The 18390-nt window shown below is 38.0% G+C and overlaps 1 pseudogene; it reads right to left on the minus strand.

Annotated features, from left to right (window-relative positions):
• Nucleotides 1-18390, minus strand: part of LOC127662303 (protein TALPID3-like) — a 108836-nt pseudogene that overhangs the window by 11441 nt on the left and 79005 nt on the right.

The raw sequence follows: 18390 nt of genomic DNA on the forward strand, positions 1-18390 counted from the left end.
GTACATTTTCAGCAAAAACAATCTCAGTGTGATACTCACCGTCATAATGCTAGGGTGTTCAGAGTGGTTGCCAGGATGTTGCTATGTGGTTGCTAGGGTGTTTTATGTGGTTGCTAGTTGGTTCTTTCTGACACTCTGGTTCTAAGATATAGCTTAGGTACCTCCTTTAATGTAAGTCTAAGTTTGTTTTGTTTTTTGTGGCAGTTTTATAGTCTTTTATATGGCTTGCAATATATGAGTGTTTCTTCATCTTCGGGCATTTTCATGTCCCAGGATATGATTTTCTTCAAAACTTTTTATACTGTACAAAACTTTTTACAAGGCCTTCAATTATTAAACTAAGAAAATCCATTATATAAATACTATTTATTACATGTTTAATACTATGATATTCAAAGAGTGAAATGAACATGAAATTGTGTGAAAAATTACAACTGTTTTTCAAAGGATAGTGTACTTGTTAACCAAGTCGACAAAAGTGTTAGTAAAGAGTATGCTTAAGATGAAATATGAAGCACGTGAGGTTTGAACAAAACAAAGGAAAATCAAGCTAAATATTGCTTGTGAGCATTTTTTTAGGGTGTAATTTCCAACCAAGGTGTAATTTTGTCAAATTACACAAAAAAGTGTGAAAATGAATTACCACCACTGAATTATATTAAACACAATACAGATGTGAGATTTGGTGGATATGACACTGTGGTGGGAATTTTCAAGACTTTCAGGATAAAAAATGAAATGGAAAGATTAAATAAATCTCCTGTGATGCATGTACATACACTATTGGAAATATTATATTATTGATAGTGTGAAAAATGCTCTAACAAGAATTTACTTTCCAGAAATCCAAAGTGCCAAAAATGCCAGATGTTTAAGAAACACCTACAGTATTATCTGCTTGCTTATAGTGATAAACTTCAAGCATTTTCCAGAGAGACGGGCATCTCTTGGGTAAACCTTTCAAAATCCAAGCATACATTATTTAGTTTTATTCGAATACCAAATGTCTCAAAACAATTAACACCTTCTCCTCAATGAGAGAAAACAATTTCCTTTACCAAGATCATTTATTCTTCATGCCAATTCTTCATCTATGGGTACAGGTACTAAAAACCAAAAGGGGGCACTGTGGAACAGCTCAAGTTATTAGTGTGCACCCCCCCAAAGAAAGATTCTTTATTTTTGTTATAAACACTCTTTTTCTCCAGTACTTTCCACAAAAGGCTGTGACACCAACACTGATTTGCCTTCTTTCATCTTCCCTCCACCTTCCGACTAATGAGTACTGTGCGATTTTGGTGTTAACTGACACCTTGCCCTTGTACGACTGAGCGGTAGAATCGTCCTAAATACCCAAAACAGCGAGCGTCCTGTGCAGCTTGTTAAAATAGGGACTTATGGCTCCGTGCAAGGTTGAGTGAGCTGTGATGCGAGCGGAATTCCTGAACAGCTATCTAGCGTTGCAGTCGAACTGAACAAGACGATTATTGGCAATATTAGCCATACCCATCCAATATCAATCCATCAAAAGGCCAATTTAGAGCCCATTCTAATAAGATTTCACAGTTCTTGGCAGAATAATATTTTTAACTCTCATTCATTCTCTGGTCTTTGTTAATTAAAGAAAACGATGTACTCCCATACCCTTTGGCTCAGAAAATCTCATTATCGAAGCACTGAGCCATTGATGAGGCCAATATTTCAGAGTAGGAGGGAGACAGAGAATGTGGGTATTTGGAGTTTGGTCAAAATGCTAATTGGAAAAAGTAGGAAACGTTCCTTTAATGTTAGGTTGGATGATAGGGGATGGTACCTGTGGAGTGGACACCAGGCTGTGATATAACCTTTATGTTGAAGTGTGTGTGTGTGGGTTGCGGGCCCACCGAAATGTGCTTTTAATTAAATGTACCTGGCTGATGTTGGTTAGTGTCAAGAAATTGGTTCCAGGAAAGCCATTTTCATCCTGATCTTCATAAGCATGTGGATCCTCAGCGGCCTGGCAGGCAAGAACATGGAAACAGAGGTCAAGAAGATTCATGATGTCCAAAAAAAAAAAAGCATTTACTGATGTGGAGATGTGTTACTTGTGTACATAAAACGTATGCATAAAGAAGTATAATGATGTTAGGCCATCATTAAAACAATCAAATTGTTTTGAGGTGATCTATCCCTTCAATTGTCAGCTATTCATCTTTTCCAAACAAGGCATACTGTAAATTAATCCTAAAAATTACCATTGTTGAAGACATGATGTTGACACACACACACACACACACACACACACACACAACAAAGTAGCTCATCATCCAATGTCACAGCTTCTAAACACATTACAGGAGGGACGAGGCCGTGTCCTTAACAGGGAGTCCCTACAAGGACTCATTGAATCAATCTGTCTCATGAAAGAGATCATAAACTGTTACAGTATTAGATTTAAAGTGAGTGTTAGAGTGTGTATGTGTGTGAGGGGGGGGATATCATGCAGCAGTTTTCAGTTCTTTGTCTCACGCAGAAAGCCTTGTTTCTATGGCAACTGAGAGAACCGGTCTGCTCATGTGAATGAGCGGTACGGATGTGCTGAGTACGGGAGTCAGATAGTGTTATATGCTCTCCTGATATACATTGTCCTGCTAAAGCACTAATCAAACAGCTTTTAAAGCTCTATAGTGACCAACGTTTTTCATAAATTAGATTTGTTGTTTTTCATACTGGATAGTGTAAATTGGAGATGTGAGCACAACAAAAAGGATGAAATAAAATGCATGCTGCATCCCATTATTACACGGCTCTCAGGAATACTTGTTCTGATTGGTCAGTCGCTGCACTCTGCAGTCAAATATGGTTGTATAATGACCGCTAAACTGTAAAAATGACTATTGTCCCAGGCAAATGGTTTCTTACATAGCTGTGCTAGTTTCATTCTGTGGTCTCTCTCTTCTAACATAATAATAAAAAAACATTATCAATATTTCACATCCATTGATTTATTTATTTTGAGAATAGCTATTTAAAAAGAGGGATAATGTACCGTCAGCTAGACATTATTGCAAAATAAAAATGACTATTCACCCTGTTAAGAGTTTATTGCTACATGCTACACAATATTACTTACTATTCTGCTCACACGCAGTTGCGCAATCTCACCTGCATACATTTCATATATACACGAGCACACGCTCTGAGGTTCAAGGCACATGCAAAGAGATGAAAAGGGGCAAATGGTTATTTTGACTTTTAATGGCAAGGACAAAAATAAAAAGGTCTATTACACAACACTGCCCACAATTCACAACACCAGGGCTGCGTCCACATGTACTGCATTTGATGAAGAACTTCCTTCTCGACTGTTAATAAATGCAGGTGTGTGTTAAGATTACATTTTCAGACATGCGTCATCTGGGAATGTGGGCATTATCCTGTGGGCAATATATGATGTAGCTACAACAACCTTGAAAATTATTTACTCTGGTTTTGTTAAACAAGTACAAAAAGTACAAAAATGTTCTTGGTATCTGTATGTTCTTTGGTAAGTTTTGGTGTCCATTAGATGCACACTTCAGAATTTCAGCAGATGCAGAGGGTCTTCCATGTATTTTTTGCATACTGTTTTATGAATGCACCAGGAGAGTGAAGTGTACGATTTAAAACCTCTTATTAGGATTTGTTTATACTGTGTGTGTGTGTGTGTGTGTGTGTGTGTGTGTGTATGTATATACACTCACCTAAAGGATTATTAGGAACACCATACTAATACTGTGTTTGACCCCCTTTCGCCTTCAGAACTGCCTTAATTCTACGTGGCATTGATTCAACAAGGTGCTGAAAGCATTCTTTAGAAATGTTGGCCCATATTGATAGGATAGCATCTTGCAGTTGATGGAGATTTGTGGGATGCACATCCAGGGCACGAAGCTCCCGTTCCACCACATCCAAAAGATACTCTATTGGGTAGAGATCTGGTGACTGTGGGGGCCATTTTAGTACAGTGAACTCATTGTCATGTTCAAGAAACCAATTTGAAATGATTCGAGCTTTGTGACATGGTGCATTATCCTGCTGGAAGTAGCCATCAGAGGATGGGTACATGGTGGCCATAAAGGGATGGACATGGTCAGAAACAATGCTCAGGTAGGCCGTGGCATTTAAACGATGCCCAATTGGCACTAAGGGGCCTAAGGTGTGCCAAGAAAACATCCCCCACACCATTACACCACCACCACCAGCCTGCACAGTGGTAACAAGGCATGATGGATCCATGTTCTCATTCTGTTTACGCCAAATTCTGACTCTACCATCTGAATGTCTCAACAGAAATCGAGACTCATCAGACCAGGCAACATTTTTCCAGTCTTCAACTGTCCAATTTTGGTGAGCTCTTGCAAATTGTAGCCTCTTTTTCCTATTTGTAGTGGAGATGAGTGGTACCCGGTGGGGTCTTCTGCTGTTGTAGCCCATCCGCCTCAAGGTTGTGTGTGTTGTGGCTTCACAAATGCTTTGCTGCATACCTCGGTTGTAACGAGTGGTTATTTCAGGCAAAGTTGCTCTTCTATCAGCTTGAATCAGTCAGCCCATTCTCCTCTGACCTCTAGCATCAACAAGGCATTTTCAGCCCACAGGACTGCCACATACTGGATGTTTTTCCTTTTCACACCATTCTTTGTATACCCTAGAAATGGTTGTGTGTGAAAATCCCAGTAACTGAGCAGATTGTGAAATATTCAGACCGGCCCGTCTGGCACCAACAACCATGCCACGCTCAAAATTGCTTAAATCACCTTTCTTTCCCATTCTGACATTCAGTTTGGAGTTCAGGAGATTGTCTTGACCAGGACCACACCCCTAAATGCATTGAAGCAACTGCCATGTGATTGGTTGATTAGATAATTGCATTAATGAGAAATTGAACAGGTGTTCCTAATAATCCTTTAGGTGAGTGTATATATATATATAATATATATTTATATATACTACTGGTCAAAAGTTTTACATTTACATTTATTCATTTGACAGACGCTTTTATCCAAAGCGACTTAAAAAAGAGGAAAACATAAGCGAATCATCTTAAGGAGACAGTGGTACAAAAAGTGCCATACTACAAAGTTTCACTATCATCAGAATAGTATACAAAACAGATTTAAGTGCAACAAGAATTGTAAATATTTTTTTTATTTTTTTAGTGACCGGTTAAGTGCTTTTGGAAAAGATGTGTTTTTAGCTGTTTTTTGAAGACAGAGAGTGAATCAGCTTCACGGATTGAGTTGGAAAGGTCATTCCACCAACGTGGTATGATGAAACTGAAAGTCCGGGAAAGTGTTTTGGTGCCTCTTTGTCTTGGTAGGACAAGGTGATGTTCCTTAGCTGACCGCAGGCTTCTGGTGGGAACGTAGCGCTGCTTAAATGTTTTTAGGTATGCTAGAGCATACCTAAAAATGAAACACTTACTCATTCTTTATTATAATTTTTTTTTCTTCACATTTTAGAATAATAGTAAAAACTATGGAATAACATAAATGGAACTATGGGAATTATGTTGTGACTAAACAAAATCAAAATAAATCAAAACTGTGTTATATTTTAGCATCTTCAAAGTAGTCACCCTTTGCCTAGAATTTGCAGACATGTACTCTCAACCAACTACTTGATGTATTGCCCTGAGATGATATATATATATATAAACTGTAGAGTGCATCTGGGTGTACTGTGTTTGTCCTTGCCCATGTCACATGTGTTTTTGTGTGTGGGTGATGGCTGGGATCAGCCAGTCTGATGAGTCATGGGCATTAATCGGGCACAAACAGAGTGATGAATGCAGCCATGCTGTAATAGTGCCCTGAGCTGGCAAACCAGAACACTTCCACTGAACTGCATAAAGCAATGAATCTTTCTCTCTCTCTCTCTCTCTCTCTCTCTCTCTCTCTCTCTCAAACACACACACACACACACACACGGACAGAGACACACATTCTTGTTCTTAATAATCGACACAACACAGAGTGTCTAAAACTCCCTTAAAGCTGGTAAAAATCTGTATAACGCACAGCCTCAAATGCACGGCTCGACATTTTATCTGCTGGTCCGGTCAGGCCAGAACTTCAGAATTGTACTCGCTCTACTGTCATTTTCCCTAGCATAAAATGATCATTTTCATTTTTAGCAGTGTATTTTTGTATATATTTGTGCCAGAAATTATATTTTGATTTTTCATTACATGTTATGTTGTCTTTGCAGAAAGAAATATATCATGGTATACGAAGCAAAACATTACTGATTGGTTTTAAATTTTCAACTCATCCTCACTAATGTCTCCTAGACTATCACAAATCATTCTCACAATATCAACAAAAACTATGTTAGCCAGCTAAATAAGGTTACCCATGTCTCACACAACTTTAAATCAGCAAAATCCAGAACAACAATGTTCAGTACATCACATATACATTTTTATACAGAATTCAATCCATGCACAGTTAATCTTGGTAAAAGTTCAACTACAGCAGATAACGTAGATTCAAGATCTTATTATCTCACAGTGGACTGTCATATATGATATTCTCTCTTAACAACACTCTGGCAACTGACTATCAACCGACAGCCTGAATGTCTTAATTGTATGTGTATTCTATATTATATGCATGTGTATTCTATATTGTGTGTATTGTTTAATGTACATTGTATATTATTATTGTGTTGTGTAATTATGTGTATATTAGATATGTGAATTGTGTTGTGAAATCTGATGTTTATTGTAAATTGGTATATCTCCTCACTGTCATGACTGCTATGTTGCTCGGACCTGCACCCAAGACTTTCACCCACTGTTGCACTTGTGCATATGGTTGTGTGACAGTCAAAGTGATTTGATTTTGATTTGTTCAAAATGTTCACAAAAGATTAAGTGAATCTGGCCTTCAAATTTGTAATCAAATTGTTTGTTTAGCTAGCTTCTATGGCTGTTTTTATGGTGAAAACAGGGTTAAAAATATAATAATAGGTAACAACAACAATACAATAACATTTTTTTTTTATCAATTTCTAATTGGAATAAAAACTAAAACTTACTTGTTAAATACATTTTAAAGGGTGTACAATTTTTTTTTACTAAATGTATTAAAAACACATCACAAAAATCTAATATCTACTATATATATATATATATATATATATATATATATATAAAAGGTGAATCTGCCTTTTAAATTTGCACTGAAAAATTTGTTTGTTTAATTTTAATGCCATCTCAATGGCTATTTTAATGGCAAAAACTGGGTTAAAGTTTAATATTAGGTAAAAACAAAAAAAAAACTACATCTAAGATGTTTAAGATATATATAAATATATATATACACCAATCAGCCACAACATTAAAACAACCTGCCTAATATTGTGTAGGCCCCCCCTCATGCTGCCAAAAGAGATTATATACTTCTCACCACATTTGAACAGAGTGGTTATCTGAGTTACAGTAGACTTTGTCAGTTCAAACTAGTTTAGCCATTCTCTGTTGACCTCTCTCATCAACAAGGCATTTCCATCAGCAGAACTGCTTCTCACTGGATGCTTTTTGCTTTTGGCACCATTTGGAGTAAATTCTAGAAACGCTTGCGCGTGAAAATCCCAGGAGATCAGCAGTTACAGAAAAACTCAAACCAGCCCATATGGCACCAACAATCATGCGTGCGATTATCTAATCAGCCAATCATATGGCAGCAGTGCATAAAATCATGCAGATACGGGTCAGGATCTTCAGTTAATGTTCACATTAACCATAAAAAAATGCAATCTCAGTGATTTTGTGCCAGATTGGCTGGTTTGAGTATTTGAGTAAGGTTGAGTTAGGTTGAGTAACTGCTGATCTCCTAGGGATTTTCAGGCTCAACAGTCTACATACATATACAATATATAAAAAACTCAAACTGATTCTGGGCTGACTTTGTTACAAACTTGTTCATGGTTGTACGAAAATTTTTACAAATTGTAAAATATCCATCCATCCATCCATCCATCGTCAACCGCTTATCCTGTGTACAGGGTCGCGGGGGGCTGGAGCCTATCCCAGCTAACATTGGGCGAAAGGCGGGGGACACCCTGGACAGGTCAATTGTAAAATATAATAAATAATAATTTGTCAACCTCGACGCAAAGTCAGAAGAATGTCCACAAATTATCGCAAAAAGCAATTGATCGCAATACATGCAGTTTCTAATTTTATTTCCAGAGAGCTGTAATGGTTACTATAATACTAACAGCAGCAGGCAGACCACAGAACTGCTTTGTCCTCCCAGACGCTTGTTCAGAATCCACTAGCGAACAGACAGAACGGCAATGAAGCTACATCTGTTGCCTAGCAACCAGATGTGAATAGCTGAGATCTGGATTTGAGGAGTGAGAGCAGAAAACGCTGGCAGCAAAGTCCCCCTTAAACATTATGCATTCAGCTCCACACACACACACACCTCATCCATCTTCATCTGCTTGAGCAGGTTCTGAGAGCACACATGCGTGCAAGCACACACAGCTTGGCAAAAATCAATGGCAGTCCGATGAGAAATGCAAACCTGGAACAAAACCAGTGCTTATAGCAGTACAGCAAACTGGAGTACAGCCAAAATATAATGGCATAATATCTATCCATACTCTGAAATGGATCCAAGACCAGCTTGTGTATGAATACCATTAGAGGTCTTCAAGCCACGTAAACGTTAATGTTAGAGCACATTCTGGAAGTACGATCAATCGGAGAGCCTGCAGAAATACAGTACAAGCGGTTACATTGCAACAAAACGGAAACTGAGTGAGGCAGTTTTCACCCTTTCATACAGAAAGGGCAAAAAAGATGAATATTGAAAATTGGTTAGGCCACTCAATTAATGGCAAGCAAACTAGTTACTGACACTCATTGCTGTCTAGAGTATTCAATAAAGAGGCATTTTGTGATATTGGTAACGAAACCAATGATGCAATGTTCCATACTTTTACAAAGTCTAATTTGTGTTCTTTGTGATTTGAGAGGTCTTACATGAATCATGGGAGGAGTAAGGATGGTATCATCCGGAATCAATGGTGGTGACAAAGCACGTTGGCTGCATAGATCACTCTCAGCGTTTACACCCGGCTGGACCTGCAAATGAGACACAAATCCATTATAACACAATTTAATATGAGTCTATATTGAATCACTGCAAGTTCAAATTGAAATAAGAAGTGGCCCAATAAGGTGCGATACAAAGTTTTCATGCACAATTTTTGGGATCTCACTCAAAGCAAAGGCACAAAATCACAGCAAATAAATGCAAATGTTAATTAGTGAGCCTTTAAAATACTAATTTGCAGCAGAATTTGCTGTACTACTTCTACTGTAAAAACATCAAAAATGCCACAAGACTATGATACTGAGATACTAATATTCCAGCTCTCACCAGTATTTCAAGCTGTGGGGTCCATGTCTTTGGTTCTGACTGGACCTCCAGTAATATGGTGTTGGGCTTCCGAGTTGCAGGAGAAGTTTTGGGTTCAGGGACGGTGAAAGGAGGGAAGGAGGTTGTTACAGTTGGGGCTTTGTTGCCAATGATGAACGATGAAGGCAAGAGGGCCTGGCTGTCCACTCTGGGCTTGCCTTGAGAGAGAAACACAATGTAGCATAGAGGTTCATGATATTGGATTGCAACAGATAATGTAGGTTTAAATCCTTCAAAAAGCAATCCATGAGTTATCACTATAGAGCCCTTGGGAAAAATACACTTCACCCCAGGTTGCTCCAGCTTTGGGTCTGTTGAGACACATCATCGTGTGAAATGTTAGAAATAATAATCTGCTGTTTCAGGCACTGGGGATACACAGATATGTCTGCAGAGTTAAACATTGCCAAGACAACAAGAGGCTATACTGAACACAAAGTTAAATCTCTCTATCCTCTTTTTCCACATGATCCTTAAGTGGATAAGGAATACACTCCTGCAGCACAAACATGCCTCTGCCAAACCTCTAAAGTCTGCACATCCATCGCTTTTGCGCAGCAGAGATAACATCAGCTCACTGTTTACAGCCAAGGGCGCAATGAGACCCCAATACTCATGCAAGAGGGATATTAAAGACTGACACAAATCCACAAAAACCTACTTAATAATTCACCTTTCAACACACTTTAGAGTGATTCTAAAGGACATCCTTTGTACTTTCAAAGCCAGTGTGGTAGTCCAAAACACATTCACACACATCTGGCAGTACAGGGAGGCCAATCTGGCAACATGATTGGCATCTGTTCGGTAACGGGACTGGGAGACAAAGAGGTTCAGCCAGAGTATGCTAGTGTTGCTCGCTCCGGTTTGTGTCGTCCCTTTTCGCAGGAAGGTAAGTTCCGGATGTACATGCCCCATTAAATAGAGATGATAGTCTGGACTCGGCACATTAACGGCGAACGCGGAGGCTTGCATTAGCGTAAATCTGCTGCGAGCACTGCAATCTGTTTTTCCTAGCCTTGCATACAAAGCGGGGGAAACAAGCTTTATGATTTCCATAAATTGGCTGAAGGGCACCCAAACAGTGGCTGTGGAGCAAGAAGCACTGACTCATTTGGAATGCACAAATACTTCTGATAGCAAACATGTGGGCTCCACTCTAGGACTGCCAACGTAGGAGCATTTGAATGGACGCATTTGTATTCCAGATCCTCAAGAGAGCTCATGTTCCGAAATTCGAAACTAGATCGGACAGATCTGCAGAATGATGGACAGTAAGATGAGAGGAAGAAATGCTATTATGGGCTATTCGTGAAATCAGAAAGGCCGAAAAGCATGCAAGGAAACAAAGCCCAAAATGAGGGGATAGAATTCACTGCTCCATGTAGGATCAGCCACAAAAGCTCTTGCATGGGAACACGCCCAAGAGCATTTAACTCACTGACTTTACTGGACCCGCAGGCCACTACAGTACAGGACAGGGAAAGAGGACGAACTTGGCAATGTTGAGATGGTGGATGAAACAAAAATTCAGTTAAAAAACATTACTGTGTAAAAATCTGGAAGGCCGAAACATATTCTACGCAAGCATGTGATCGCAGATGCTACAAGCTATGCATGCTCCATTCTGCACATCGCTGGGTTCCAAAATGAGTCAGAATGCAATTCATAACACAATAAAAGCACAATAAAGGGGTGCTATGGCAGACATTAGTGTGAAAAGTCTGCTTCTTTGGTGAGTTTTCTCTTTCAAGCAAACTACTTCATGGCGGATCAATAAAGATCGATTTTCGCTTTTAGTGTGAAATTACTTGTTGTTTTAAACCTGGTTAAAGCAATTTTTCAGGTTCAATACAAGATAAGCTCAATCGACAACATTTGTGGTACAATGTTGATTACCACAAACATTTATTTTGACTTAATTTTGTATTTTAGCGTTAAAAAAATTGGCCCCCGTTCACTTCCATTGTAGGTGCCTCACTGTAACCCAGATTTTTTTTTTTTTTTTAAAGTATAGGAGGGGCTAGTGAAAATATATATATTTGTTCTTTGTGGTAATCAATATTAAGCCACAAATGCTGTCGATTGGGCTTAACTTGTATTGAACATTCCTTTAAGACATGCCTAATGGTGCATTCTCACAAATATCGGAATTACTACAATTACAAGACTCAATTACTTTAAAACCACTCACGTCTTCGTAGAACTCATAATTACAAGTTGTAAATTCTGAAGAGCAACTTACCTGAATAACAATACATCCAGTTTAATGGCACTGACTTTGAAGGAAACTCTATTGCCCCCTTGAATACTGAGGTTTGTTAATGCCACAGAAACTCGAAAACACTCGTTACATGTATTCAATTGGACCTCATGTTGGCAATGCTGTTTTCGGTATAGGAAAATTACATTCCAGAGTGGATGTGAGAAAGAAACAGCAAAATCAATGCATTTTTAAACGGAAAAATGTTTTTTTTTTTTTTTAATACAATAGAACAGAACAGAATAGTCAGAATAGAACAGAAGAACAAGAGTATGTCCCACCAAAAGAACAGATCTCAACATCATTGAGCCAGTCTGGGATTACATGAAAAGAAAGAAGCAACTGAAACAGCCTAAATACAAAATACTTCTATACTAAGGCTAGTTTAGAAGCTAACCCTACTATACTAAACCTAATAACCCTAACCGTCGCAAGTTTACCAAGATGCTTAGAAATACTTACATTATGTGCCAATAACCTTGAAAAACTGTGTACAAGTATACCCCAAAGAACGGGTGTGGTTTTTAAGGCAAAGGGTCACATCAGATTTAGATTTTTGTATGTTTACTGCACTTAGTATGAAGTAAATTGAGGAATAAAACTTTTCATGGAATAATTTTTGAAAACATCACTTCATAGCATTTTTCACAATTTCCCAAAAATTCCCAAAGTACTATATGTGCACAAATGCTTCTTTCTGCAACCACATGCAATTTAAAGCAACAAAATTAAGTCACATCTTCACTGCGGGGGCTACTGCCAGAGCAATTTTGTCTAACAGTCAATAAAGTATAAGTATTCACCTCAGAGACGGCATGACAAAGTGAGCATGAGTTGCTCAAAACATCTAGTGCAGGCAAGAGCAGTAAACTGGATGTGAATTGTGAGTCTTCGCTAGGGATTGTTTCTTAATCAATAATACATTTAGCAAAGAAAAAAGATAACTTATTATATAAAGAAAGGTAGGGAGGGAAAAACAGGATCATGCAAGCACCTGATTTTAAAGCCAAACAACAATTGCTGATTCACAACTTATTTTATTTCCATAATATGACGAATTTTCTAGTGAAACTGAACAATCTTCAAGGAAAAAATTATATAAAAGGAGTTATTTGGATCATCAAAAGTGGGCATTACATACTAGAAAACAGCAAGGCCAAATGAGTTTGCAAAAACAATGGCTAAATAATAAGTTATTGCAGACAACTAGGGGTGGGTGATGTAGGCAAAAATGTATATTGCGATGTTCCTTCAAATGTCAGTCAGTAACAATGGACGTCACTGGAAGTACAAGGAAGTAAATGACAACAACATTTTAAGGGTGAACCTTCCTTTTAAAAGAAAATAGTCTTCTCTATGTTACATAGAAACATGGAAAAAAACGCAGCTCTAAACAGTGTAAATTCACAGTCTGCCAAACACAAGCAGAGTTGATTCGACTGCCACTTTCTTTCCTCTTCTGTGCAGAACTTGCTGAGCAGATTTGTGGCCTGCCTGCTGAAGTTTGCGTGTGACTGTGACTTGGAGGCCGTATGTGGATGAGCCGTACCAAACATCTGCAGATGAAAGGCTCATTCTCCGTTCCCATGGGGCACTCTGCAATTCCCACCTTCCTCCCCGGAGATTCACGGTGGAGGGGAAATTAGGCCAGCTCTAATCTACAGCCCTCCAGAGACCAAGTCTGAGCCTTGGTGAGTCAATCCAATCCAGACCGGGCCGGTCTGCACCCTCTCCTTCAGAGATACCCCCCTGCAATCCTGCTGGCTCGGAAGTTATTAATGAGTCTGGAACTTTCTGCTTGGGTTTAACACACACATTCAGTGTGACAGGAAATAGAACAAGCCACAGGGAAAAAACTGCCGGATGGTGTATGAAATGATTCAAATGCCTTGGGAATCACCTCATCTGAAATATCACCTTGGGCTGGAAAAAGACTCCTGATATGCTCCAAGTGCTGTTGGCCAATGCAGGGTATTAAAGAAGTTATCAGGAGATGCTTGGCTCCCGTTAGATGAAAGTAAGATGGGTCTGATAGCTGCGGCTTGGGGAATGAGATGGAGATGAGATGAAATGCTATAAGGAAAATGTGTCTTTAACTGACTTTGCCTTTAAAATTAGACAGAAAATAAAACAACATGTACAATTTCAACTTATAATGGTTCAAAAACCATGTCCTAACTATATGTGATGCCATTAATCAGTGATAAATTCTTCTGTGTAAATTTTAGTTTTTACTTAACTCGCCACAAGTAACAAGAACATTTTTTGCCTTCTATTTCTTTTGTAATGCTGGGTAGCCCCGCCCACAGTGAAATTGTATTGGTCTAAATTTCCCTCTACACAGAACTGTTTTAAACCTCAAATATGTTTTGATTGGCCGTTTCACTTTCAAAGCCAACAAACAAATTGCTTGTTGCTGGAAATTTAGCCAGGCACTCTATGATTAAGTGACCACTAGACATGACCACGACAAGAGCGATGATCGCCATCGCAATGTTTAGTCAAATTTGCATAATAAACATTAAATATGTTCTGATTGGCTGAGAATGTGTCGCATTGTGCCAGATATTCATTTCAGTGTGAAATTACTTGTTATTTCATACCTGGTTAAGACATGGCTAATGCATTCTCGCCATATCAGAATTACCTTAATTACAAGATTCTGACTTGTAAAAAACACTCACGTCTTCCTAGAACTTGTAATTACAAGTTGTAAACTCTGAATTATATGCAAGCTCCGACTTGACAGTCGTGGCATCATGTAAACAGAACCAATATGGCAGTGACCTCAACAGTCAAAGGTCAACATATTTCTGTTTCATATGCCATTTCATTATAGATGTGTTACCTGGAGCGCTTTCTTTATTCTTTAACATTTAGCAAAAACATTTAAAAGTGAATTATTGAATGAATGTAGAGGTGAAATATTTTGCAGTCATCAACAACAAAGCCACACAACAATCCGTTTTGGCCTTAAGAGTGTTAACATAAACAAATTATTTCTCGGTCTGAGGACGTGAACAGCTCCAAGTAGAACCTCAAAATTGTCATCTCGTAATTGCAGTAATTCCGACAATACGTGAACGCAACATCACATATTAGTGACATTGCTTCTGACCAATGAATATCCATTACTTTTCCATGACATTCTTGTTTTCAATTACTGGATGAGGATTTTAAAAAATAATTCAAATTCAGTCCAATTTGCTATTGTATCATTGCAACTAATTTGTGATTGGTTAGTTTGATGGATTCATTGAAAATAAGTCACTGCAAAGAGCAATTTGCTCTTAAATTGTACATCACCATTGATTGCTTGCAAGCAAGTTTTACTCTACAATACAACATCTACCTGAGAAATTACTATAGAGTAGAACACAACTATAAAATGTATATTTACTACAGAAATTCTCATGACTTCTAAGATTTCATTCATTGCAATTACTTTTACAGGCCAAAAAAATATGATAAATGTAAGGAAATTGGTGCTACGACCATAAAAAAGGTTAATTCTTTAAGACACTGATTAGGGCCACTGCATTGCAGATGTGATTACAGAGTCTTCACTCTTCACGTAGCTCAGATCAGAGGTCGGTCCAGCAGACGGGCAACAGCCCACACAATTACCACCTGCCATTTCAATAGTACCACTCAATTCTCCACCATTTAATTTTATTTTCAATTCCCTGAGTTGCAATTCAAGAAACAACAGTTTTAATGACGAAAAAGTGCTTCGTCACAACTATTATTTCAAGCAATACCTTTAATTACCACTTGTTAAAATAATACTGCAGAAAATAATACTAACGACTGGCAATTCAGCCATTAACAAATTAATGGGGGGGGTTGAGGGTGGAATAAATAAAAAATAATCTCAATAGAAACACTTTCATGATGTTTTCAAAATGTTTTTGATTGGCTATTTGCAATTAATGACCTAAAAAGTGGCCTTGTAAAGCATGGCGGGGTTTTGATACATATGGTTGTTCAGGCTAATAAACCAAATTACCTCCAACCGTTCAAGGTCAGACCTGAGATGAAGCTTGTGGTGATTGCGGCTGGGAAATTGGGAGTGTAATAGAACAGCATTAATGTCCCTGACAGTGAAGTGATTAAAAGAGAGCGGCGTATCAAGGCTTTTTAACAAGTAGGAGAGGCAACCGTAATTAAGAGCTAAACTTCTACTGCTGAAATATAAGTCTAATTAAGTCCATTCTTTAATGCTGCAGTGTATTTGGAGCCAGTCTGAGGAGGGACCGTTTTATGAATGCACCATGTGGAGGCTGTCGCAACCATTCAAACCTTAGTGCACGACTTTATTTTTGAATGGACAAAGGTATATGGGACACTAAAGACAAATTCATGGTTATGCGTATTTTCAATTAAAGAGAGAAGATTTGTCTCAAAACCTAGAGTCATCCATATAAAAAACTGTTTAAGATGTAGTTCCATTTCCATTATAATACTGTTTATAAGATCCATACACCCAACTGCAGTCATGGGCATTGAAGTTGAAGTGTGTATTTTTTTCTGATGTTAAAATACTCCAATCCCATCCTAATATGCAGTAATTCTGGAAGTATAGCATTCATAGGTTGAACTATATCTTTATATCTTTGGAACCTGTTTGAAAAGAGAAATTTTAGAAATTACACACTTTACCTTTAAACAGCGAGTTATCTCACTATATTTTGAGACTATTTCAATTCTTTGTTTTCCACTAAGAATTATTTAAGTTCTAGTTGTCGTACAATCAGCCTTTCTTTAGGTCCCAAGTCAAAGATTGTTGTGATTATTTAAAGATAGTCTGAAATTCAAGACTGTGTTAATGGAGGCTTATTATACCTAAAGAGATGGGAATGAGGTAGCCCCGCACTGCAGAACCAGGCTGCTGCTGTTGCTTGTCCGGGTCACTAGGGCTGAACAGGAAATGGGGCTCAGAGACTGAACACTGCAGGGCAGAAGTACCATCCACAAACTGACTAGTCTGTTAAAACTGACTTCATCTTAACCCCTATGAGAGAGAATATAGAGAAAGATTAAAGTATCAAGACATTAAAACAAGTGAAGAGTTTAATAATCCTAATTAAAAATCTTTGAAATCATAGGTGCCTATATAACTCACCTTTGACAGTCTCTATTACTTTGGGTCATTGAGTTTTGGATTTTGGCAAGGGGGAGTTGAATCGAAGGTATGGAACTTTCTTCAGTGTTCGGCGATGCCCCTCATAAAGAGCTTTTCCATACAGCTTGGCCAGATACTCCTGATCATTCTGAGATTTTAGCACCACTGGCTGAAATTAAATTGTGAAAGTTAAATACACTCAATCAACAAACTCATTCATGCATATCATGTTTTATTGTTAATCATCAAGAAAACATGCTACACTATAATAGGGCACACTCACCCGTAAAATATCATAGGGGAGACCTAGGAATAGCTGTCAAACTTTTAACACCATTAAATATTTCTTAGGTCAGAGAAATCTTTTTTAGGTCAACTCCTGCATAGCCACATACCTTGAAGTCTTGGCAAAAAAAGCTAAAGAACATTATCATCAATCTTGCCCAGGAATAAAGACAGTTCACTGAACACACATTGTCCGGTTTAGTGACAACTTGCCCCAGTAGCGTGGGATCTCATCACACTATATGGGGCACGTTGTCAAAGTGAAACTGGCTACTAAACCAGTTGTGTAGGCTTCATGTGAAAAAACAATTATGCGGCACATAACGATTCATTAAAAAACAAAAATGGACAAGGTAACATACAAAAATCAAATTTATAAAACATGTGACAACCTGCTCTGATTAAAAATTTACAACATGCCCCAACCTAACTTTCATGAAAAATATATTTTTCATATGAACACATGTAAACTCTTGTCTGAATGTATGCCAGTGTGGTTTGATTATGTTTGCATGTTTCCTCAAGAGCTATAACAAAAAATTATGATTGTGATGATTTACTTTGGAGGGTAGAACTCAAAAATCTATATAATTTAAGAAGGTTTTAAATAAGGTGTTTAAAACATGCTGAGAAAAGATACATATGCACAATTGGAATTTTAACTCCAATTTAACTGAGAAATGGTAAACTGAAGTATAAAACTCTATTTCTAATTTTAAACAGTGCATTGCACTATGACGCATTCATATCTATGGTAAACATGGTACACCATCCTAGGATACACATATATTTGCTAAACTTGGTACATTTCACAATGACACATACAAACTAGGTTGCATGCAATAAAACTGGTTACAATGCACTTCCAAAGTACAAAAATCATAGACTTGCTCATGTAAGCATGGAATAGCCAAATGGATTTAATTCATTTTCATCAAAAACTCATGGCAACCCCAGAGTGTTGCCAGCAAAATACCTCTCAACCTCTTCTAATTGTGTGCCAAATTGTCTGAATGGACTGCACATTTAATGATAAGAACAATTACAAACCCAATCCCTCCAGACATAGTAACCTCTCAGATAACCACTGGAACATGTTGCTAGGCTAAGAATCATCCACACAAACTCCAGGCAACGTGGACAGCCATTAACAGGACCAGACTTGTGCCAAACACAGATAAGGCAGGCCTGTCTCTTGTCTTCTCACTTCTTTATTATTTTTAGCAAATTAGTGTCGGGGCAATATATGAGTGCTCGAAGCA

This window comes from Xyrauchen texanus, chromosome 22 (assembly GCF_025860055.1).
Source record: "Xyrauchen texanus isolate HMW12.3.18 chromosome 22, RBS_HiC_50CHRs, whole genome shotgun sequence".
Lineage (NCBI taxonomy): Eukaryota > Metazoa > Chordata > Actinopteri > Cypriniformes > Catostomidae > Xyrauchen > Xyrauchen texanus.